General features: G+C 47.9%; 1 protein-coding gene and 1 long non-coding RNA gene across 6 annotated transcripts in view; one reads left to right on the top strand and one right to left on the bottom strand.

The window, feature by feature from the left end:
- The window catches only part of LOC142671128 (uncharacterized), a 207,125-nt gene extending 205,858 nt beyond the window's left edge, over positions 1–1,267 (bottom strand). For both annotated transcript variants that reach the window (XR_012851788.1, XR_012851789.1), the window contains exon 1: positions 1,122–1,267. This is a non-coding gene — a long non-coding RNA (uncharacterized LOC142671128). The remainder of the gene's footprint in view (positions 1–1,121) is intronic.
- A 128-nt stretch (positions 1,268–1,395) lies between these two features.
- LOC142671124 (gastrula zinc finger protein XlCGF66.1-like) overlaps positions 1,396–22,124 on the top strand; it is a 54,179-nt gene continuing 33,450 nt past the window's right edge. For all 4 annotated transcript variants that reach the window (XR_012851786.1, XM_075847147.1, XM_075847146.1 and 1 more), the window contains exon 1: positions 1,396–1,888. The gene's annotated coding sequence lies outside the window, so the exon portion shown is untranslated. The remainder of the gene's footprint in view (positions 1,889–22,124) is intronic.

The raw sequence follows: 22,124 nt of genomic DNA, 5'->3' as shown, positions 1-22,124 counted from the left end.
AGGGGTTTTATATTTCCGGTGATTGCGCGGTGTGAGGGGTTTATATTTCCGGTGATTGCGCGGTGTGGGGGGTTTTATATTTCCGGTGATTGCGCGGTGTGAGGTGTTTATATTTCCGGTGATTGCGCGGTGTGGGGGGCTTATATTTCCGGTGATTGTGCGGTGTGAGGGGTTTATATTTCCGGTGATTGCGCGGTGTGAGGGGTTTATATTTCCGGTGATTGCGCGGTGTGAGGAGTTTTATATTTCCGGTGATTACGCGGTGTGAGGGGTTTATATTTCCGGTGATTGCGCGGTGTGGGGGGGGTTTATATTTCCGGTGATTGCACGGTGTGAGGGGTTTTATATTTCCGGTGATTGCGCGGTGTGGGGGGTTTTATATTTCCGGTGATTGCGCGGTGTGAGTGGTTTATATTTCCGGTGATTGCGCGGTGTGAGGGGTTTATATTTCCGGTGATTGCGCGGTGTGAGGGGTTTTATATTTCCGGTGATTGCGCGGTGTGGGGGGTTTATATTTCCGGTGATTGCGCGGTGTGAGGGGGTTTATATTTCCGGTGATTGCGCGGTGTGAGGGGTTTATATTTCCGGTGATTGCGCGGTGTGAGGGGTTTTATATTTCCGGTGATTGCGCGGTGTGGGGGGGTTTATATTTCCGGTGATTGCGCGGTGTGAGGGGCTTTATATTTCCGGTGATTGCGCGGTGTGAGGGGTTTTATATTTCCGGTGATTGCACGGTGTGGGGGGGGGGTTTATATTTCCGGTGATTGCGCGGTGTGAGGGGTTTATATAACCGGTCGGCATCGCGCAGTTTCTTCGGAGGACAGAGGAAGCCGCGATCTATAACTGATCAGACGCCGCCATCACTATTAATCACGAGGGGTTAAGCGGCCAGGATTGCGCGGTCTCTGATCTTGGCGGTTGCCGGCGGCTGTCAGTAGTCGTGTACGGTGCAGGCTCCGCTCCTTCTAGTGTGACGGCGCACGTACAGCATAATACTATAGATCTGATGTCACCAAGGGGTTAAACCCTCCTGTATTTTATATTTACACCACTTAAAATAAATAATAATAATTACCAACACTGTGCCAGACAAAAACGCACCAAAACCGCACAGAAATTACCTCATGTAAACTTACTACTGCATCATGGGAAATCTCCTGACTGATAACAGAGAGAACACTAAACAACAGCGGTGACCGGAAGTCACGTACACCCGACCAGCGCTGCTCTCTACATCATACACGGCAACAGCTGAAGGACCAGTAATGACGTCACCACCATGTGACCGGGACAAGAGAGGCGGAGCTTATAACTGGAGAGGAGGCATAGCCCCACCCCTCATGTGACGTAATCATGAACGCTTCTCACCATAGCACAGGAGACCGGAACACTCACAGAACTCCGCCCCACATGTCACGTGATCAGCTTCACAGGTCTTTCCTCCACCACTTTTCTCAAATGATAAGCTCCACCCGTCCCAGTCACGTGGTGGTGATGTCATCACAGGTCCTTTTACCACAACACATTATATTTTGCACTGTTATGACCGATCACTCCTTCATCGCTCATATGATGCTCAGGACCCCTCATGTCACTTGATCATCACGCAGGTCCTTCATACATCGCTCACACTTCTAAACCCCCCCCCCCTGATGCCGCGGTCACGTGACCTTGATATCCCAGGTCCTTCCACCTCCGCCTCTCTTCACTAATAAGCTCCGCCTTTTCCTGTCACTTGGTGGTGACGTCATCACAGGTCCTTCAGCTGTTACGTGATGAGGTAAAGAGCAGCGCTGGTCGGGTGTTCTCTCTGTTGTCAATCATTGAGTGACCCCGCCCACTGGACTCCTTGCCGGGATTTAACCCCTCCAGTGCCGGCCTCTTTGGGGTAAGTGGTTATTTCTGGTCTTTGTAGTGGTCGGATGGTTTGTGGGACGAGTCGTGTTTTGTAATGACATAATATTCGGGACTTACAACTTATTCACTGACTTTTATACATTTCTTGTTAATGTCGTTCACCGTGCGGTTTAAGGGAATGTTCACACGTAGCGAATACGACCCACAACACGCAAGGAAATCACCCCGAATATTCACCCCAAATGGTGGACGTATAATCCTCCCGAATATCTACTACAGAAATACAGCAAGGCCGATCCTCACCTCTCCCAGCGTTACCATAGCAACACGCCCCTGCTCTTCCGGCGGTGTCCAGGTGACCCCTATAATGACATGTGACCTCTCCGGCCTGTGATTGGCTGCAGGGGTCACATGACGCCTTCTTTTTTATATATGTGTAACCTGCAGCGTTGCTGTGAACACGCGGTGGAGCCGCAGAGGATTCTGGGAACAATGGCGGTTGTTGCAGAACTTGACTTTCCATTTCACTTAATGGGGAAATTCTGCAACAAATGCGCAGCGAATCCGCGGTATAAATGCGATATCCTGCGTGTCTATAATCCGCCCCGCAGGTTAACCCCTTCATCACCAGGGCGGGTTTAGTTGTTCCCTCAGATCTATTTCTTGTTTATTTTTCTGCCGGTCCCGCGGTGCGAGGATTAGATTCTGCGGGACGATACCAAATTTCTATGGTTTTTTTCATGATGTGCGATATTTACATAGAAATAACTTTTTGTTAGAAAACAATGTTATTTAGTGTCGCCATATTCTCATAGTGGCCAACAGTCCTGAATTTGCCGGGACTGTCCCAAATTTACAGAGACAGTCCCGGCAAATAACTGTCCCGGCCATTTTCAATTGTATTTGCATCCTCAGGACGCAGGTACTACTGAATACTGTGGCGGAGCAGGAAACTCTCCGCTCCCTGCTCTGCCATTCACTCCTCCGGGAGCGGAATACCCGGCCAGAGCGTCGGCAACCCTCTGACTGGGGATTCTACACTTAGCCTGGGCTCAGTCACTGACACATTAACGTTACTGAAGTGTTTAGACAGTGAATAGACATTCCTTCCAGCCAGGACGCGATGTCTATTCATAATCCCGACACTTCGGTAACGTTTCTGTGGTACTTACAGCAGAGCAAAGTGTAATCTCGCGAGATCTCGCTGTTAATGACCGGTTACAGGGAGATTACGCTTTGCTCTGCTGTAAACGTTACCGAAGTGTCGGGATTGTGAATAGACATCGCGTCCTGGCTGGAAGGAATGTCTATTCACTGTCTAAACACTTCAGTAACGTTAATGTGTCAGTATAAGACAGCAGATCGTGAACAACGCAGTGTCACTATGCACTGACTAAATGAATGGAGAGGAGTGCATGATGCTGATTGGTCAGTGATTGGTCAGCGTCATACACTCCTCTGTACAACGCCCACTTGGTCTAAAGTAAAAACACGCCCACTTGGGCATTAAGAAACTCATTAGCATAAATGTAAAATCGCTCCTAACGTGGTAAATATAGATCGTTTTTCTAAATATAAAGCATTACTGTCACCGACATTACAGCGCCGATCTCCTGATGTAGGAAATGGGGCACTTCTGCCAATTAACCCTAAGCCCAGAAAATGGCAAAAAGGCATCTAGCAAGCGGACAGCGTGACCAAAAGACTCATGAGGGCTGCGCAGGAAAAGGACCTTCTCGTCAGCGTACAGGCCCACCACAGCAGACCCTCCCTCCCACTGCACACCAGTTACCATAGGGGTGGATCTCAATCTAATAGCTATAGCTTCAATGGCAATAGCAAATAAAAGCGGTGAGAGGGGACATCCCTGCCGCGTACCCCGTGCCAGAGGAGAAGAATCAGAGGGGATGCCATTGACCACCACAATAGCCATAAGGGATTTATAGAGAAGTTGGATCCATGAGATAAATGTAGGAGCAAAGCTGTGAAGGCCGGCCAGAAGGAAGGAGCACTCAACAGAGTCGAACGCCTTCATAGTATCTAATGAAGCGACAGCCCAAGGCAAATGACGCATTCTACCCATCTGCATAAGTGTCTGTACACGTGTAATGTTTATAGATGTAGATTTACCGCGCATGAATTCAGTTTGGTCAGGGTGAATCATTGTTAGAACAACTTGATTCAGTCGCTTTGCCAGGATCTTAGGTAGGATTTTATAGTCCACGTTAACTAGGGAAATTGGTCTATAAGAACCACAATCAACAGGGTCTTTATCCGGCTTCAGTAGCACAATGATAGAAGCATCATCAAATGTAGAGGGAAGTGAGTGGCTGAGTAAAGCCTGGTTAAGAGTATCTAACAACATGGGGCCCATATGTTCCCGATACCTCCTATAACCTTCAATAGGGAGCCCATCAGGACCTGGGGATTTATGGAGAGACATTTCCCGAATAGCCTCTTGAAGTTCCGCCATCATCATAGGGGAGTCAAGCAATGTAACCTGCGATGAAGAGAGAGTAGGAAAAGTCAGATCCCTCAGATAAACTACAACGTCTGCGATGGTATGATTAGAGGTGGAACTATATAAAATGGTATAGTCCTTTCTAAATCTGGTAGCAATGGCATCCCCCTCTGTTAATAGACCACCCTCATTATCCTGAATTGGAGGAGTTATTGTGTCTAATTAAGTGGGCCAATAACTGACTGGATTGATTCTCCATCTCAAAATAATATTGACGTGTAATAAAACAATTTGCGCTTAGTCTTAAGGTGAAGCACATGTTTATATAAACGAGTGAAATGTAACCAACTAGCCTTGTGTGCGGCACATGTTTATATAAACGAGTGAAATGTAACCAACTAGCCTTGTGTGCGTCCGTGGGATCAGAAATATACAGCAACTCTGCGGAGGCCACACATTCCCCCGCCTCCCTCTCAGAGTGAGCCGTGGACTTTATAATACAAGAAATTGTAGATCGCAAACAACCACGCAAGTACGCCTTAAAGGTATCCCACTTCAGGGTATGAGAAATAGGTGCATCATGTACTTGTAAACATTGTATAATTTGGTCTGGGATGCGATCAGAGGGTTCAATAAGTGTCAACCAGAAAGGATGCAACTTCCAAGTAGGTAACAATCGCTGTCCAGGAAATTCCGACCTGACCAGTATCGCACTGTGGTCCGAAATCCCCCTGGAAGAGAGTGATCTGGAGGACACATAAAGAGATAAGGCAGGAGAACCAAAATCATAATCAATCCTGGAGAGAACCTGTCTCCCAGGAGAATGACAAGTGTATGCCAGAACCTGTGGGTGACAATGTCTTCATAGATCAATCCTGGAGAGAGCCTGTCTCCCAGGAGAATGACAAGTGTATTCCAAAACCTGTGGGTGACAATGTCTTCATAGATCAATCCTGGAGAGAGCCTGTCTCCCAGGAGAATGACAAGTGTATTCCAGAACCTGTGGGTGACAATGTCTTCATAGATCAATCCTGGAGAGAGTCTGTCTCCCAGGAGAATGACAAGTGTATTCCAGAACCTGTGGGTGACAATGTCTTCATAGATCAATCCTGGAGAGAGCCTGTCTCCCAGGAGAATGACAAGTGTATTCCAGAACCTGTGGGTGACAATGTCTTCATAGATCAATCCTGGAGAGAGCCTGTCTCCCAGGAGAATGACAAGTGTATTCCAGAACCTGTGGGTGACAATGTCTTCATAGATCAATCCTGGAGAGAGCCTGTCTCCCAGGAGAATGACAAGTGTATTCCAGAACCTGTGGGTGACAATGTCTTCATAGATCAATCCTGGAGAGAGCCTGTCTCCCAGGAGAATGACAAGTGTATTCCAGAACCTGTGGGTGACAATGTCTTCATAGATCAATCCTGGAGAGAGCCTGTCTCCCAGGAGAATGACAAGTGTATTCCAGAACCTGTGGGTGACAATGTCTTCATAGATCAATCCTGGAGAGAGCCTGTCTCCCAGGAGAATGACAAGTGTATTCCAGAACCTGTGGGTGACAATGTCTTCATAGATCAATCCTGGAGAGAGCCTGTCTCCCAGGAGAATGACAAGTGTATTCCAGAACCTGTGGGTGACAATGTCTTCATAGATCAATCCTGGAGAGAGCCTGTCTCCCAGGAGAATGACAAGTGTATTCCAGAACCTGTGGGTGACAATGTCTTCATAGATCAATCCTGGAGAGAGTCTGTCTCCCAGGAGAATGACAAGTGTATTCCAGAACCTGTGGGTGACAATGTCTTCATAGATCAATCCTGGAGAGAGCCTGTCTCCCAGGAGAATGACAAGTGTATTCCAGAACCTGTGGGTGACAATGTCTTCATAGATCAATCCTGGAGAGAGCCTGTCTCCCAGGAGAATGACAAGTGTATTCCAGAACCTGTGGGTGACAATGTCTTCATAGATCAATCCTGGAGAGAGCCTGTCTCCCAGGAGAATGACAAGTGTATTCCAGAACCTGTGGGTGACAATGTCTTCATAGATCAATCCAGCCCAAACCTTCTATCAGCTGACACAAAGGAGTAGTGGGTGTTAAATTATGGGCGGGATCTTGTGAGAAACGGTCTATAGCCGGAGACATTACCTAATTTGATGTACAAAAGCAATAGCTGCCTGAAGGACGGAGGTGTTAGCCTGTGGTGGATTATATATACACAGAATAACATATGGCTTCGTGTCTATTTCAGCATAAACAAAAACGAAACCTCCAGCTGGGTCTCTTCGCGTCTGTATTGGATTCCATCGTACAGTGCGATGTATCAGCAGGGAAACCCCTCTAGAATAAAAAGTGTGAAAGGAGTGGCACGCCCATTGTATCCAAGGTTTCTTAAGATAACTAGATCTTTCACTAATGAGGTGAGTCTCCTGTAAACAGATTAGGTGGGGACGGGATCGCCTAATATGAGGGAACACCGAGGCCCGTCATCAAGGATCAATTGCCAGTCCTGGGCAGTACAGCAGCATACAATGGATGAGCAGAAAAAGGTATGGACAGAGTTATCAGAGTCAGTGGCATAGACATACACATGAACAACAATCAAACATAACAAAGTAACCGAGGAAAAGAACCCAGAAATGTCCCCACCAAGAACCATAGGTAGGGCAGACATTTGGGGTAGAAAAATTAGAATGGGGAATACTCGACTACGTCTTGGTCAGGCATACATCCTGGAATCAGTAAGCATATAAGAAAAATGTTCTGGGTCTTTTTGTTTGTTTTTTACCAGTGAATCAGATGAGAACAATATATAGAAAGGAGAGAGATCCCCCTCTGGATCAACTGACCTGAGTAGCCAATGGTAGATATAGCGACATAAGGTACGGTATAACATCATAAAATATACAACATATCACCCAGTAACGTTCATCATGTGAAGAATGTCAGGCTGATCAACGGAGCATTCTCGAAGGGCCCACATGTGAATGCTGAAGAGTCAGTCAAGCCACCGGAGGATGCATCTGGAGCCACTCTCTCGCCGGGCTATGCAAGAAGACCACTTTGTCATCATAGGCAATTCGGAGACGAGCAGGGTATGCCATTGAGTATGGAATGTTTCACTCCTTAAACTTTCTTTTGAGCTCCATAGAGATGGCACGCTGCTTCTGGAGGTCTGCACAAAAGTCAGGAAATATGGAAATAGTGGAATTGTTGAATTTGAATGGAGCTTTCAACCTGGACTGACGCAAAGACGTGTCTCGATCTCTGTAATTTAGAATCCCAACCAGGAATAGCCGAGGGGCTGCACCTTGAGGCGGCGGCTTAGCCGGAACACGATGTGCCCTCTCAACCACAAAGCAAGTGGAAAAGGCTGGCGCCTCTAAGTTAGTCTTGAGCCATTGTTCAATAAACGGTTCAGGAGTTTTGCCCTCAGATTTTTCCGGTAAGCCAATTATACGTAAATTATTACGACGCAGTCTATTTTCAAGGTCATCAGTTTTGGATTGACAAGCATCCGCCTTCCGTGTAGTAGCAGCCAGGGTAGTAGCAAGAGGACCAATCCTGTCCTCTACTTGAGAAAGTCGCCCCTCCATCTCTCCCATACAGCCTTTCAGGTTCTGCATGTTGTGACGGAGCAAACTGACATCAAGGTTTATCTCATCAATCTGGCCTGTTAAAGAAGTTTTGCAAGCATCAATGGCCGATAGAAGTTGCAATGAAACCTGACGTAACGTAGGTTTAGTCTCCGTGTCGGAATCCATGCCGCCACTCGGTCGGGCATCGTCCTCTTTATTTTTGAGGTGAGTAGATCTCGTTTTACGTGGAGAGGAATTATCTTCGTCCTGATCAGTACGAGCAAAATCTTTTAGCTTATCCACTGCAGACTGAGGTTTAGATTTACGCATGGTGCACAGTATAGCTGAAATAGGTAGGTCTCACCCCACCAATAGTGTAGCAGGAAAAGTAAGGCAGCAGATACAGTCTCCTTTTAACAGAGTATGGCACACTGGTATGAAGTTATATATGGTAAGTAAGCTCTATAGACAAAGGACCGGGTAGGCAGGCAGTCCCAGAATGTATAGTGAGCAGGTGAGCCAAATCAGTGACATAGATGTATAACAGGCATATATGCAAAATGGCTCCGTTAGGCCGCAACTCACCACCCAGATACTGGTAACAATGGAATCTCAGGGTCTCCCCTGAGAGAAATAAAAACTGTCGTCCCCAACTGAGCCTGAGGTCTGTACCTTCACCGGCTGTCAGGGGAGACAGATAAAGAATGTTTCACCATGCGTGCCTTGCAGACACAGACAGGCCGCCATTAACCACCAGCCGCCACGAGGAACAGAAGCCCATGCAACCAGGACCACGGAGTCTGACAGAGAGGACCAAAAGACACCTGGGAGAAGCAAGAGATGTCGGGCATAAACAGTGTACCTCCGATGCAAGTGGATGCAAGTCCTTCGTTGTCTCCTAGGCTGGGTTAATATCAAGTGGAAGTGCGTCGAGTGCAGGCTGCAGCAGAACACCAGGCCGTCGTGCACTGTTTCCGTCCGCAGGGTCGACGAAGTCACCGAAGAATGTCCCTGGGTAGCCTGCGATGGGGAGAGGTATGCCCAGAGTTTGTCTGGTCCCAGTAAAAAGATTTACCAGCCAGGATGACAGGATAATCAGCAGGAGAAGTTACGGTCCCCGGGAGCTCAGCTCAGATACGACTATCCATGCTGCTTGCTGGCCACGCCCCAAAAATAATAATAATATTTAATAATATAATATATTATTACCCCTTTAAGGACACAGTATTTTGTCCTCTAATTGTGCCCACACAGTGTTTTGCCCCCTAAGTGCCATACACAGTAGATTTCCCCCTGTAGTGCCCTTACACAGAATAATGTCTGCTTAGTGGCCTTCACACAGTATAATGCCCCCCTCCCCTCGCTGGCACACACACAGCCCCCCTTGTAGATAGTGCCCCCTGTAGATTGTGCCATACAGCCTCCCTGTAGACTGTGCCATAATCCGCCACCCCTCCTTGTTGACAGTGTCATACAGCCCACCACCTCCCCCTTGTAGACAGTGCTGTTCATTCCCCCACCTCCCCCTTGTAGATCGTGACATACAACCCCCCACCTCCCCCATGTAGACAGTGCTATACAGAGCCGCAACTCCCCCTTGTAGATCATGCCATATAGCCCCCCACCTCCCCCATGTAGACAGTGCCATACAGCCCCTCACCTCCCCCTTGTAGACAGTGCCATACAGCCCCCCACCTCCCGATGTAGACAGTGCCATACTCCCCCCAACCCCCCACCTGCTCCTTGTAGACAGTGCCCCAAACACAAAAAAATTGTACTCCTCTAGGCCCCGTTCCCAAGAGGAACTGAGCTGCTCCGCGACGGGATCCTTGCGTAGGCCGGCGTGATCCTGTAGCCTAGTGCAGAGTTTCCCAACCTTTTCGGACTCGAGGCACCACTGGAGAAATAAAATTTCCTCAGGGCACCCCTACCAAAAATTGTTTCGAGAAAGACAGAAAACAGCTAAAAACAAGCACTACACTGAGAATATGTTCACACAGCGTTTTTTGTAAGGCAGAAAATATCTTCCTCAAAATTCCTTCAGGAATTTTATAATGCCCCCCTCCCCTCGCTGGCACACACACAGCCCCCCTTGTAGATAGTGCCCCCTGTAGATTGTGCCATACAGCCCCTCACCTCCCCCTTGTAGACAGTGCCATACAGCCCCCCACCTCCCAATGTAGACAGTGCCATACTCCCCCCAAAATTCCTTCAGGAATTTTAACGCAGATTTTAAATTGACAGCGTTGTTTGACTTTTTTTTTAAGCCGTTGAAGCTAACGGAAAAGACGTAGGCAAAGAAAGCTCCAAACGAACGCCACAGGTATTTTCTGCCTCCTATTAACTTTAATTGGAGGTCAGAGGTGAAAACCACTTGAAGATCATCAGCCTGCCACTCTCACTTAAATGACCATCAGCCCACCACTCACAGATTCCCCTGTAGATAGTGCCACACAGCCCCATTGTAGATGATAGAACCCCCCCCCCCCTTCCTGTACATAGCGCTACTGTAGCTCCCTGAAAGAGCGGAATCCCCCTGTGGCTGGAGATTCCGCTCCTGGACGGAGCGCTTGATGACTCTGTCTATTTATGGACAGTGACGTCAAGGGCCTCTACTGAAGTGGAATCCCCGGTCACTGCATCGGCAACGCTGTGGACGGGGATTACGCTTCAGGAGTTGCCCCTGATGTCACTGTCCATATATGGACAGTTACATCAAGCGCTTCATCCAGGAGCGGAATCCCCAGCCACACAGTGGCGCTAGCAGATAGCAGAGCTGGGAGATACCTTCCTGCTTTGCTATAGTATTTAATAGTACCTGTGTACTGATCACGCAGACACTATTGAATGTGGCGTTGCTACAGCTGTAGCAGCTGCTAGTGGTGCCGCCGGCCATGGGGGGCCGATCCCGACTGGCAGCATGGGCGTCCTCATTCCCGGTGTCGCCGCTATGGCTGCTATGGGCGGAAAGGCGGATGCTGAGTCACCGGGCGCGGGCGCTTCTGAAACAAGCAGGGGAAAGGTAGCCAGTGCAGCGCCCCCTTCCACCTGCTAGAGTGATGCACCCAGTGCAATGGCACACCGTTCTGGCCGGCCCTTTGTGGCACTATGTACAAGGGGTGTGTGGCGCTTTCTACAAGGGGATGTTTGTGGCGCTATCTACAAGGGGGGTATGTGGCGTTATCTACAAGGGGATGTGTGTGGCATTATCCACAAGGTGATGTGTGTGGCTCTCCCTACAAGGGGGCTGTGTGTGGCGCAATCTACTGAAGGGCTGTGTGTGGCGCAATCTACAGGAGGGCTGTGTGTGGAGCAATCTACAAGGGGGTGTGGTGCTTTCTACAAGGGGGGGGTGTGGTGCTATCTACAGGGGGGCTGTTTGTGGCGCTATCCACAGTAGGACTGTTTGTGGCGCGATCTACAGGGGGCTGTGTGTGGCACTATCTACAAGTAGGCTGTGTGTGTCCCTATCTACAGGTGCGATGTGTGTGGCCATATCTACAGGGGGGCTGTATGTGGCCCTATCTACAGGGGGGCTGTATGTGGCCTTATCTACAGGGGGGCTGTATGTGGCCCTATCTACAGGGGGGCTGTATGTGGCCCTATCTACAGGGGGGCTGTATGTGGCCCTATCTACAGGGGGGCTGTATGTGGCCCTATCTACAGGGGGGCTGTGTGTGGCCCTATCTACAGGGGGCTGTGTGGCGCTATCTACAGTAGGGTTGTTTTTGGCGCTATCTACAGGGGGGCTGTGTGTGGCGCTATCTACAGGGGCAGTGTTGAGCGCCATCTACAAGGGGCACTGAGTGTGGCGCTATCTACAGGGGGCTGTGTGTGGCGCTATCTACAGGGGGGCTGTGTGGCACTATCTACAAGGGGCAGTGTGTGGCATTCCCTACAGGGAGCAATGTGTGGCATTCCCTACAGGGAGCAGTGTGTGGCATTCCCTACAGGGAGCAGTGTGTGGCATTAGCGCCGAAACGCGCGTTGGGGTGGACCTTGGCTGCATTCATTCTGTTCATTCATTATGGGTATGTGAGACCTCATCTATTTTGTGTACTTTACTTACCTTATTACGGAATCTCTGCATGTTTGATCCCATTGCATTTATAAATGACATGTGTGTTGTTACGTTTATTGTACCATAGTACTGCTAACTTATTTTTTGACTATAGGGTGTGATTCTATTTAGTCTACAGTACTTTGCATTCACATATGCACATAGCTGACCTATTTACTTTAATAGACTATACTCTCAAAGACGCTCACACACTCATGTCATATTATTTTCCATCAAGGGATACACATGTGTCTCACTAACCGTTCATATATAGATACATGGTTTGGTTAATGCTCCAGTCAAGGATCCGTGTTTTTACTGTGGGTTTATGGATTCTTTTTACATGTCTTATTATATGTTAATAAAATATTTTTGTATTTTCATTACTTCTTTGTTTCTCAGCATTTATTTTCTCTTTTGGTCTCGCTATCTACAGGGGGCTGTGTGTGGCGCTATGTACAGGTGGGCTGTGTGTGGCCCTATCTACAAGGTGGCTGTGTGTGGCGCTATCTACAGGGTGGCTGTGTGTGGCGCTATCTACAGGGGGGCTGTGTGTGGCCCTATCTACAGGGGGGCTGTGTGTGGCCCTATCTACAAGGGGGCTGTGTGTGGCCCTATCTACAGGGAAGCTGTGTGTGGCCCTATCTACAGGGGGGCTGTGTGTGGCCCTATCTACAGGGGGGCTGTGTGTGGCCCTATCTACAGGGGGGCTGTGTGTGGCCCTATCTACAGGGGGGCTGTGTGTGGCCCTATCTACAGGGGGGCTGTGTGTGGCCCTATCTACAGGGGGGCTGTGTGTGGCCCTATCTACAGGGGGGCTGTGTGTGGCCCTATCTACAGGGGGGCTGTGTGTGGCCCTATCTACAGGGGGGCTGTGTGTGGCCCTATCTACAGGGGGGCTGTGTGTGGCCCTATCTACAGGGGGGCTGTGTGTGGCCCTATCTACAGGGGGGCTGTGTGTGGCCCTATCTACAGGGGGGCTGTGTGTGGCCCTATCTACAGGGGGGCTGTGTGTGGCCCTATCTACAGGGGGGCTGTGTGTGGCCCTATCTACAGGGGGGCTGTGTGTGGCCCTATCTACAAGGGGCAGTGTGTGGCATTCCCTACAGGGAGCAGTGTGTGGCATTCCCTACAGGGAGCAGTGTGTGTGGTAATATCTACAGGGGGCAGTGTGTGTGGTAATATCTACAGGGGGCAGTGTGTGTGGTAATATCTACAGAGAACAGTGTGTGTGGTAATATCTACAGGGAGCAGTGTGTGTGGTAATATCTACAGAGAGCAGTGTGTGTGGTAATATCTACAGGGAGCAGTGTCTGTGGTAATATATACAGGGAGCAGTGTGTGGTAATATCTACAGGGAGCAGTGTGTGTGTGGTAATATCTACAGGGAGCAGTGTGTGGTAATATCTACAGGGAGCAGTGTGTGTGGTAATATCTACAGGGAGCAGTGTATGTGGTAATATCTACAGGGGGCAGTGTGTGTGGTAATATCTACAGGGAGCAGTGTGTGTGTGGTAATATCTACAGGGAGCAGTGTGTGTGGTAATATCTACAGGGAGCAGTGTGTGGTAATATTTACAGGGAGCAGTGTGTGTGGTAATATCTACAGGGAGCAGTGTGTGGTAATATGTACAGCGAGCAGTGTGTGTGGTAATATCTACAGGGAGCAGTGTATGGTAATATCTACAGGGAGCAGTGTGTGGTAATATCTACAGGGAGCAGTGTCTGTGGTAATATCTACAGGGAGCAGTGTGTGTGGTAATATCTACAGGGAGCAGTGTGTGTGGTAATATTTACAGGGAGCAGTGTGTGTGTGGTAATATCTACAGGGAGCAGTGTGTGTGGTAATATCTACAGGGAGCAGTGTGTGTGGTAATATCTACAGAGAGCAGTGTGTGTGGTAATATCTACAGGGAGCAGTGTGTGGTAATATCTACAGTGAGCAGTGTGTGGTAATATCTACAGGGAGCAGTGTGTGTGGTAATATCTACAGGGAGCAGTGTGTGGTAATATCTACAGGGAGCAGTGTGTGGTAATATCTACAGGGAGCAGTGTGTGTGGTAATATCTACAGGGAGCAGTGTGTGTGGTAATATATACAGGGAGCAGTGTGTGTGTGGTAATATCTACAGGGAGCAGTGTGTGTGGTAATATCTACAGGGAGCAGTGTGTGGTAATATCTACAGGGGGGGCTGTGTGTGGCCCTATCTATAGTGGGCTCTGTGTGGTAATATATACAGGGAGCAGTGTGTGTGTGTGGTAATATCTACAGGGAGCAGTGTGTGGTAATATCTACAGGGAGCAGTGTCTGTGGTAATATATACAGGGAGCAGTGTGTGGTAATATCTACAGAGAGCAGTGTGTGTGGTAATATCTACAGGGAGCAGTGTGGTAATATCTACAGGGAGCAGTGTGTGTGGTAATATCTACAGAGAGCAGTGTGTGTGGTAATATCTACAGAGAGCAGTGTGTGTGGTAATATCTACAGGGAGCAGTGTGTGTGGTAATATCTACAGGGAGCAGTGTGTGGTAATAACTCCAGGGAGCAGTGTGTGTGGTAATATCTACAGGGAGCAGTGTGTGTGGTAGTATCTACAGGGAGCAGTGTGTGGTAATATCTACAGGGAGCAGTGTGTGTGGTAATATATACAGGGAGCAGTGTGTGTGTGGTAATATCTACAGGGGGGCTGTGTGTGTGGTAATATCTACAGGGAGCAGTGTGTGTGTGTGTGGTAATATCTACAGGGGGGCTGTGTGTGTGGTAATATCTACAGGGAGCAGTGTGGTAATATCTAAAGGGAGCAGTGTGTGTGGTAATATCTACAGGGAGCAGTGTGTGTGGTAATATCTACAGGGAGCAGTGTGTGTGGTAATATATACAGGGAGCAGTGTGTGTGTGGTAATATCTACAGGGAGCAGTGTGTGTGGTAATATCTACAGGGAGCAGTGTGTGGTAATATCTACAGGGGGGGCTGTGTGTGGTAATATATACAGGGAGCAGTGTGTGTGTGTGGTAATAGCTACAGGGAGCAGTGTGTGGTAATATCTACAGGGAGCAGTGTCTGTGGTAATATATACAGGGAGCAGTGTGTGTGGTAATATCTACAGAGAGCAGTGTGTGTGGTAATATCTACAGGGAGCAGTGTGGTAATATCTACAGGGAGCAGTGTGTGTGGTAATATCTACAGGGAGCAGTGTGTGTGGTAATATCTACAGAGAGCAGTGTGTGTGGTAATATCTACAGGGAGCAGTGTGGTAATATCTACAGGGAGCAGTGTGTGTGGTAATATCTACAGGGAGCAGTGTGTGTGGTAATATCTACAGGGAGCAGTGTGTGTGGTAATATCTACAGGGAGCAGTGTGGTAATATCTACAGGGAGCAGTGTGTGTGGTAATATCTACAGGGAGCAGTGTGTGTGGTGATATCTACAGGGAGCAGTGTGTGTGGTAATATCTACAGGGAGCAGTGTGTGTGGTAATATCTACAGGGAGCAGTGTGTGTGGTAATATCTACAGGGAGCAGTGTGTGTGTGGTAAGATCTACAGGGAGCAGTGTGTGGTAATATCTACAGGGAGCAGTGTGTGGTAATATCTACAGGGAGCAGTGTGTGGTAATATCTACAGGGAGCAGTGTGTGTGGTAATATCTACAGGGAGCAGTGTGTGGTAATATCTACAGGGAGCAGTGTGTGGTAATATCTACAGGGGGGGCTGTGTGTGGTAATATCTACAGAGAGCAGTGTGTGGTAATATCTACAGGGAGCAGTGTGTGGTAATATCTACAGGGAGCAGTGTGTGTGGTAATATCTACAGGGAGCAGTGTGTGTGGTAATATCTACAGAGAGCAGTGTGTGGTAATATCTACAGGGAGCAGTGTGTGTGGTAATATCTACAGGGAGCAGTGTGTGTGGTAATATCTACAGGGAGCAGTGTGTGGTAATATGTACAGGGAGCAGTGTCTGTGGTAATATATACAGGGAGCAGTGTGTGTGGTAATATCTACAGAGAGCAGTGTGTGTGGTAATATCTACAGGGAGCAGTGTGTGTGGTAATATATACAGGGAGCAGTGTGTGGTAATATCTACAGGGAGCAGTGTGTGTGGTAATATATACAGGGAGCAGTGTGTGTGGTATTATCTACAGGGGGCAGTGTGTGGTAATATATACAGGGAGCAGTGTGTGGTAATATGTACAGGGAGCAGTGTGTGGTAATATCTACAGGGAGCAGTGTGGTAATATCTACAGGCAGCAGTGTGTGTGGTAATATCTACAGGGAGCAGTGTGTGGTAATATCTACAGGGAGCAGTGTGTGGTAATATCTACAGGGAGCAGTGTGTGTGGTAATATCTACAGAGAGCAGTGTGTGTGGTAATATCTACAGAGAGCAGTGTGTGTGGTAATATCTACAGGGAGCAGTGTGTGGTAATATCTACAGGGAGCAGTGTGTGTGGTAATATCTACAGAGAGCAGTGTGTGTGGTAATATCTACAGAGAGCAGTGTGTGTGGTAATATCTACAGGGAGCAGTGTGTCTGGTAATATCTACAGGGAGCAGCGTGTGTGGTAATATCTACAGGGAGCAGTGTGTGTGGTAATATCTACAGGGAGCAGTGTGTGTGGTAATCTCTACAGGGAGCAGTGTGTGTGGTAATCTCTACAGGGAGCAGTGTGTGTGGTAATATCTACAGGGAGCAGTGTGTGGTAATATCTACAGGGAGCAGTGTGTGTGGTAATATCTACAGGGAGCAGTGTGTGGTAATATCTACAGGGAGCAGTGTGTGTGGTAATATCTACAGGGAGCAGTGCGTGTGGTAATCTCTACAGGGAGCAGTGTGTGTGGTAATATCTACAGGGAGCAGTGTGTATGTGGTAATATCTACAGGGAGCAGTGTGTCTGTGGTAATATATACAGGGAGGTGTGTGTGGTAATATCTACAGGGAGCAGTGTGTGGTAATATCTACAGGGAGCAGTGTGTGGTAATATCTACAGGGAGCAGTGTGTGTGGTAATATATACAGGGAGCAGTGTGTGGTAATATCTACAGGGAGCAGTGTGTAGTAATATCTACAGGGAGCAGCGTGTGTGGTAATATCTACAGGGAGCAGTGTGTGTGGTAATAGCTACAGGGAGCAGTGTGTGGTAATATCTACAGGGAGCAGTGTGTGTGTGGTAATATCTACAGGGAGCAGTGTGTGGTAATATCTACAGGGAGCAGTGTGTGGTAATATCTACAGGGAGAAGTGTGTAGTAATATCTACAGGGAGCAGTGTGTGTGGTAATATCTACAGGGAGCAGTGTGTGTGGTAATATCTACAGGGGCCAGTGTGTGTGGTAATATCTACAGGGGGCAGTGTGTGTGGTAATATCTACAGGGTGCAGTGTGTGTGTGGTAATATCTACAGGGAGCAGTGTGTGTGGTAATATCTACAGGGGGGCTGTGTGTGTGGTAATATCTACAGGGAGCAGTGTGTGGTAATATTTACAGGGAGCAGTGTGTGTGGTAATATCTACAGGGAGCAGTGTGTGGTAATCTCTACAGGGAGCAGTGTGTGTGGTAATATCTACAGGGAGCAGTGTGTGTGGTAATATCTACAGGGAGCAGTGTGTGTGGTAATATCTACAGTTAGCAGTGTGTGTGGTAATATCTACAGGGAGCAGTGTGTGGTAATATCTACAGGGAGCAGTGTGTAGTAATATCTACAGGGAGCAGTGTGTGTGGTAATATCTACAGGGAGCAGTGTGTGTGGTAATATCTACAGGGAGCAGTGTGTGTGGTAATATCTACAGGGGGCAGTGTGTGTGGTAATATCTACAGGGAGCAGTGTGTGTGTGGTAATATCTACAGGGAGCAGTGTGTGTGGTAATATCTACAGGGAGCAGTGTGTGGTAATATTTACAGGGAGCAGTGTGTGTGGTAATATCTACAGGGAGCAGTGTATGTGGTAATATCTACAGGGGGCAGTGTGTGGTAATATCTACAGGGAGCAGTGTGTGTGTGGTAATATCTACAGGGAGCAGTGTGTGTGGTAATATCTACAGGGAGCAGTGTGTGGTAATATTTACAGGGAGCAGTGTGTGTGGTAATATCTACAGGGAGCAGTGTGTGGTAATATGTACAGCGAGCAGTGTGTGTGGTAATATCTACAGGGAGCAGTGTATGGTAATATCTACAGGGAGCAGTGTGTGGTAATATCTACAGGGAGCAGTGTGTGGTAATATGTACAGGGAGCAGTGTGTGTGGTAATATCTACAGTGAGCAGTGTGTGGTAATATCTACAGGGAGCAGTGTGTGGTAATATCTACAGGGAGCAGTGTGTGGTAATATCTACAGGGAGCAGTGTGTGTGGTAATAGCTACAGGGAGCAGTGTGTGGTAATATCTACAGGGAGCAGTGTGTGGTAATATCTACAGGGAGCAGCGTGTGTGGTAATATCTACAGGGAGCAGCGTGTGTGGTAATATATACAGGGAGCAGTGTGTGTGTGTGGTAATATCTACAGGGAGCAGTGTGTGGTAATATCTACAGGGAGCAGTGTGTGTGGTAATATCTACAGGGAGCAGTGTGTGGTAATATCTACAGGGAGCAGTGTGTGGTAATATCTACAGGGAGAAGTGTGTAGTAATATCTACAGGGAGCAGTGTGTGTGGTAATATCTACAGGGAGCAGTGTGTGTGGTAATATCTACAGGGGGCAGTGTGTGTGGTAATATCTACAGGGGGCAGTGTGTGTGGTAATATCTACAGGGTGCAGTGTGTGTGTGGTAATATCTACAGGGAGCAGTGTGTGGTAATATTTACAGGGAGCAGTGTGTGTGGTAATATCTACAGGGAGCAGTGTGTGTGGTAATATCTACAGGGAGCAGTGTGTGGTAATATCTACAGGGAGCAGTGTGTGGTAATATCTACAGGGAGCAGTGTGTGGTAATCTCTACAGGGAGCAGTGTGTGTGGTAATATCTACAGGGAGCAGTGTGTGTGGTAATATCTACAGGGGGCAGTGTGTGTGGTAATATCTACAGGGAGCAGTGTGTGTGGTAATATCTACAGGGGGCAGTGTGTGTGGTAATATCTACAGGGGGCAGTGTGTGTGGTAATATCTACAGGGAGCAGTGTGTGTGTGGTAATATCTACAGGGAGCAGTGTGTGTGGTAATATCTACAGGGAGCAGTGTGTGTGGTAATATCTACAGGGAGCAGTGTATGTGGTAATATCTACAGGGAGCAGTGTGTGTGTGGTAATATCTACAGGGAGCAGTGTGTGTGGTAATATCTACAGGGAGCAGTGTGTGGTAATATTTACAGGGAGCAGTGTGTGTGGTAATATCTACAGGGAGCAGTGTGTGGTAATATGTACAGCGAGCAGTGTGTGTGGTAATATCTACAGGGAGCAGTGTATGGTAATATCTACAGGGAGCAGTGTGTGGTAATATCTACAGGGAGCAGTGTGTGGTAATATCTACAGGGAGCAGTGTGTGTGGTAATATCTACAGGGAGCAGTGTGTGGTATTATCTACAGGGAGCAGTGTGTGTGGTAATATCTACAGGGAGCAGTGTGTGGTAATATCTACAGGGAGCAGTGTGTGTGGTAATATCTACAGGGAGCAGTGTGTGGTATTATCTACAGGGAGCAGTGTGTGTGGTAATATCTACAGGGAGCAGTGTGTGGTAATATCTACAGGGGGGGCTGTGTGTGGCCCTATCTATAGTGGGCTGTGTGTGGTAATATATACAGGGAGCAGTGTGTGTGTGTGTGTGTGGTAATATCTACAGGGAGCAGTGTGTGGTAATATCTACAGGGAGCAGTGTCTGTGGTAATATATACAGGGAGCAGTGTGTGTGGTAATATCTACAGAGAGCAGTGTGTGTGGTAATATCTACAGGGAGCAGTGTGGTAATATCTACAGGGAGCAGTGTGTGTGGTAATATCTACAGAGAGCAGTGTGTGTGGTAATATCTACAGAGAGCAGTGTGTGTGGTAATATCTACAGGGAGCAGTGTGTGTGGTAATATCTACAGGGAGCAGTGTGTGTGGTAATAACTCCAGGGAGCAGTGTGTGTGGTAATATCTACAGGGAGCAGTGTGTGTGGTAATATCTACAGGGAGCAGTGTGTGTGGTAATATCTACAGGGAGCAGTGTGTGTGGTAATATCTACAGGGAGCAGTGTGTGTGGTAATATCTACAGGGAGCAGTGTGGTAATATCTACAGGGAGCAGTGTGTGTGGTAATATCTACAGAGAGCAGTGTGTGTGGTAATATCTACAGGGGGCAGCGTGTGTGGTAATATCTACAGGGAGCAGTGTGTGGTGATATCTACAGGGAGCAGTGTGTGTGGTAATATCTACAGGGAGCAGTGTGTGTGGTAATATCTACAGGGAGCAGTGTGTGTGGTAATATCTACAGGGAGCAGTGTGTGTGTGGTAAGATCTACAGGGAGCAGTGTGTGGTAATATCTACAGGGAGCAGTGTGTGGTAATATCTACAGGGAGCAGTGTGTGGTAATATCTACAGGGAGCAGTGTGTGTGGTAATATCTACAGGGAGCAGTGTGTGGTAATATCTACAGGGAGCAGTGTGTGGTAATATCTACAGGGGGGGGCTGTGTGTGGTAATATCTACAGAGAGCAGTGTGTGGTAATATCTACAGGGAGCAGTGTGTGTGGTAATATCTACAGGGAGCAGTGTGTGTGGTAATATCTACAGGGAGCAGTGTGTGGTAATATGTACAGGGAGCAGTGTCTGTGGTAATATATACAGGGAGCAGTGTGTGTGGTAATATCTACAGAGAGCAGTGTGTGTGGTAATATCTACAGGGAGCAGTGTGTGTGGTAATATATACAGGGAGCAGTGTGTGGTAATATCTACAGGGAGCAGTGTGTGTGGTAATATATACAGGGAGCAGTGTGTGTGGTATTATCTACAGGGGGCAGTGTGTGGTAATATATACAGGGAGCAGTGTGTGTGGTAATATATACAGGGAGCAGTGTGTGGTAATATGTACAGGGAGCAGTGTGTGGTAATATGTACAGGGAGCAGTGTGTGGTAATATCTACAGGGAGCAGTGTGGTAATATCTACAGGGAGCAGTGTGTGTGGTAATATCTACAGGGAGCAGTGTGTGGTAATATCTACAGGGAGCAGTGTGTGGTAATATCTACAAGGAGCAGTGTCTGTGGTAATATATACAGGGAGCAGTGTGTGTGGTAATATCTACAGAGAGCAGTGTGTGTGGTAATATCTACAGGGAGCAGTGTGTGTGGTAATATCTACAGGGAGCAGTGTGTGGTAATATCTACAGGGAGCAGTGTGTGTGGTATTATCTACAGGGAGCAGTGTGTGGTAATATCTACAGGGAGCAGTGTGTGTGGTAATATCTACAGGGAGCAGTGTCTGTGGTAATATCTACAGGGAGCAGTGTGTGTGGTAATATCTACAGAGAGCAGTGTGTGTGGTAATATCTACAGGGAGCAGTGTGTGTGGTAATATCTACAGGGAGCAGTGTGTGGTAATATCTACAGGGAGCAGTGTGTGTGGTAATATCTACAGAGAGCAGTGTGTGTGGTAATATCTACAGGGAGCAGTGTCTGTGGTAATATCTACAGGGAGCAGTGTGTGTGGTAATATCTACAGAGAGCAGTGTGTGTGGTAATATCTACAGGGAGCAGTGTGTGGTAATATCTACAGGGAGCAGTGTGTGTGGTAATATCTACAGGGAGCAGTGTGTGGTAATATCTACAGGGAGCAGTGTGTCTGGTAATATCTACAGAGAGCAGTGTGTGGTAATATCTACAGGGAGCAGTGTGTCTGGTAATATCTACAAGGAGCAGTGTGTGTGGTAATATCTACAGGGAGCAGTGTGTGGTAATATCTACAGGGAGCAGTGTGTCTGGTAATATCTACAAGGAGCAGTGTGTGTGGTAATATCTACAGGGAGCAGTGTGTGTGGTAATATCTACAGGGAGCAGTGTGTGTGGTAATATCTACAGGGAGCAGTGTGTGTGGTAATCTCTACAGGGAGCAGTGTGTGTGGTAATATCTACAGGGAGCAGTGTGTGTGTGGTAATATCTACAGGGAGCAGTGTGTGGTAATATCTACAGGGAGCAGTGTGTGTGGTAATATCTACAGGGAGCAGTGTGTGGTAATATCTACAGGGAGCAGTGTGTGTGGTAATATCTACAGGGAGC

The sequence above is a fragment of the Rhinoderma darwinii genome, assembly GCF_050947455.1.
Source record: "Rhinoderma darwinii isolate aRhiDar2 chromosome 1 unlocalized genomic scaffold, aRhiDar2.hap1 SUPER_1_unloc_25, whole genome shotgun sequence".
Taxonomy (NCBI): Eukaryota; Metazoa; Chordata; class Amphibia; order Anura; family Rhinodermatidae; genus Rhinoderma; species Rhinoderma darwinii.
The sequence above is the reverse complement of the archived record's forward strand: the minus strand, read 5'-3'. Positions and strand labels throughout refer to the sequence as shown.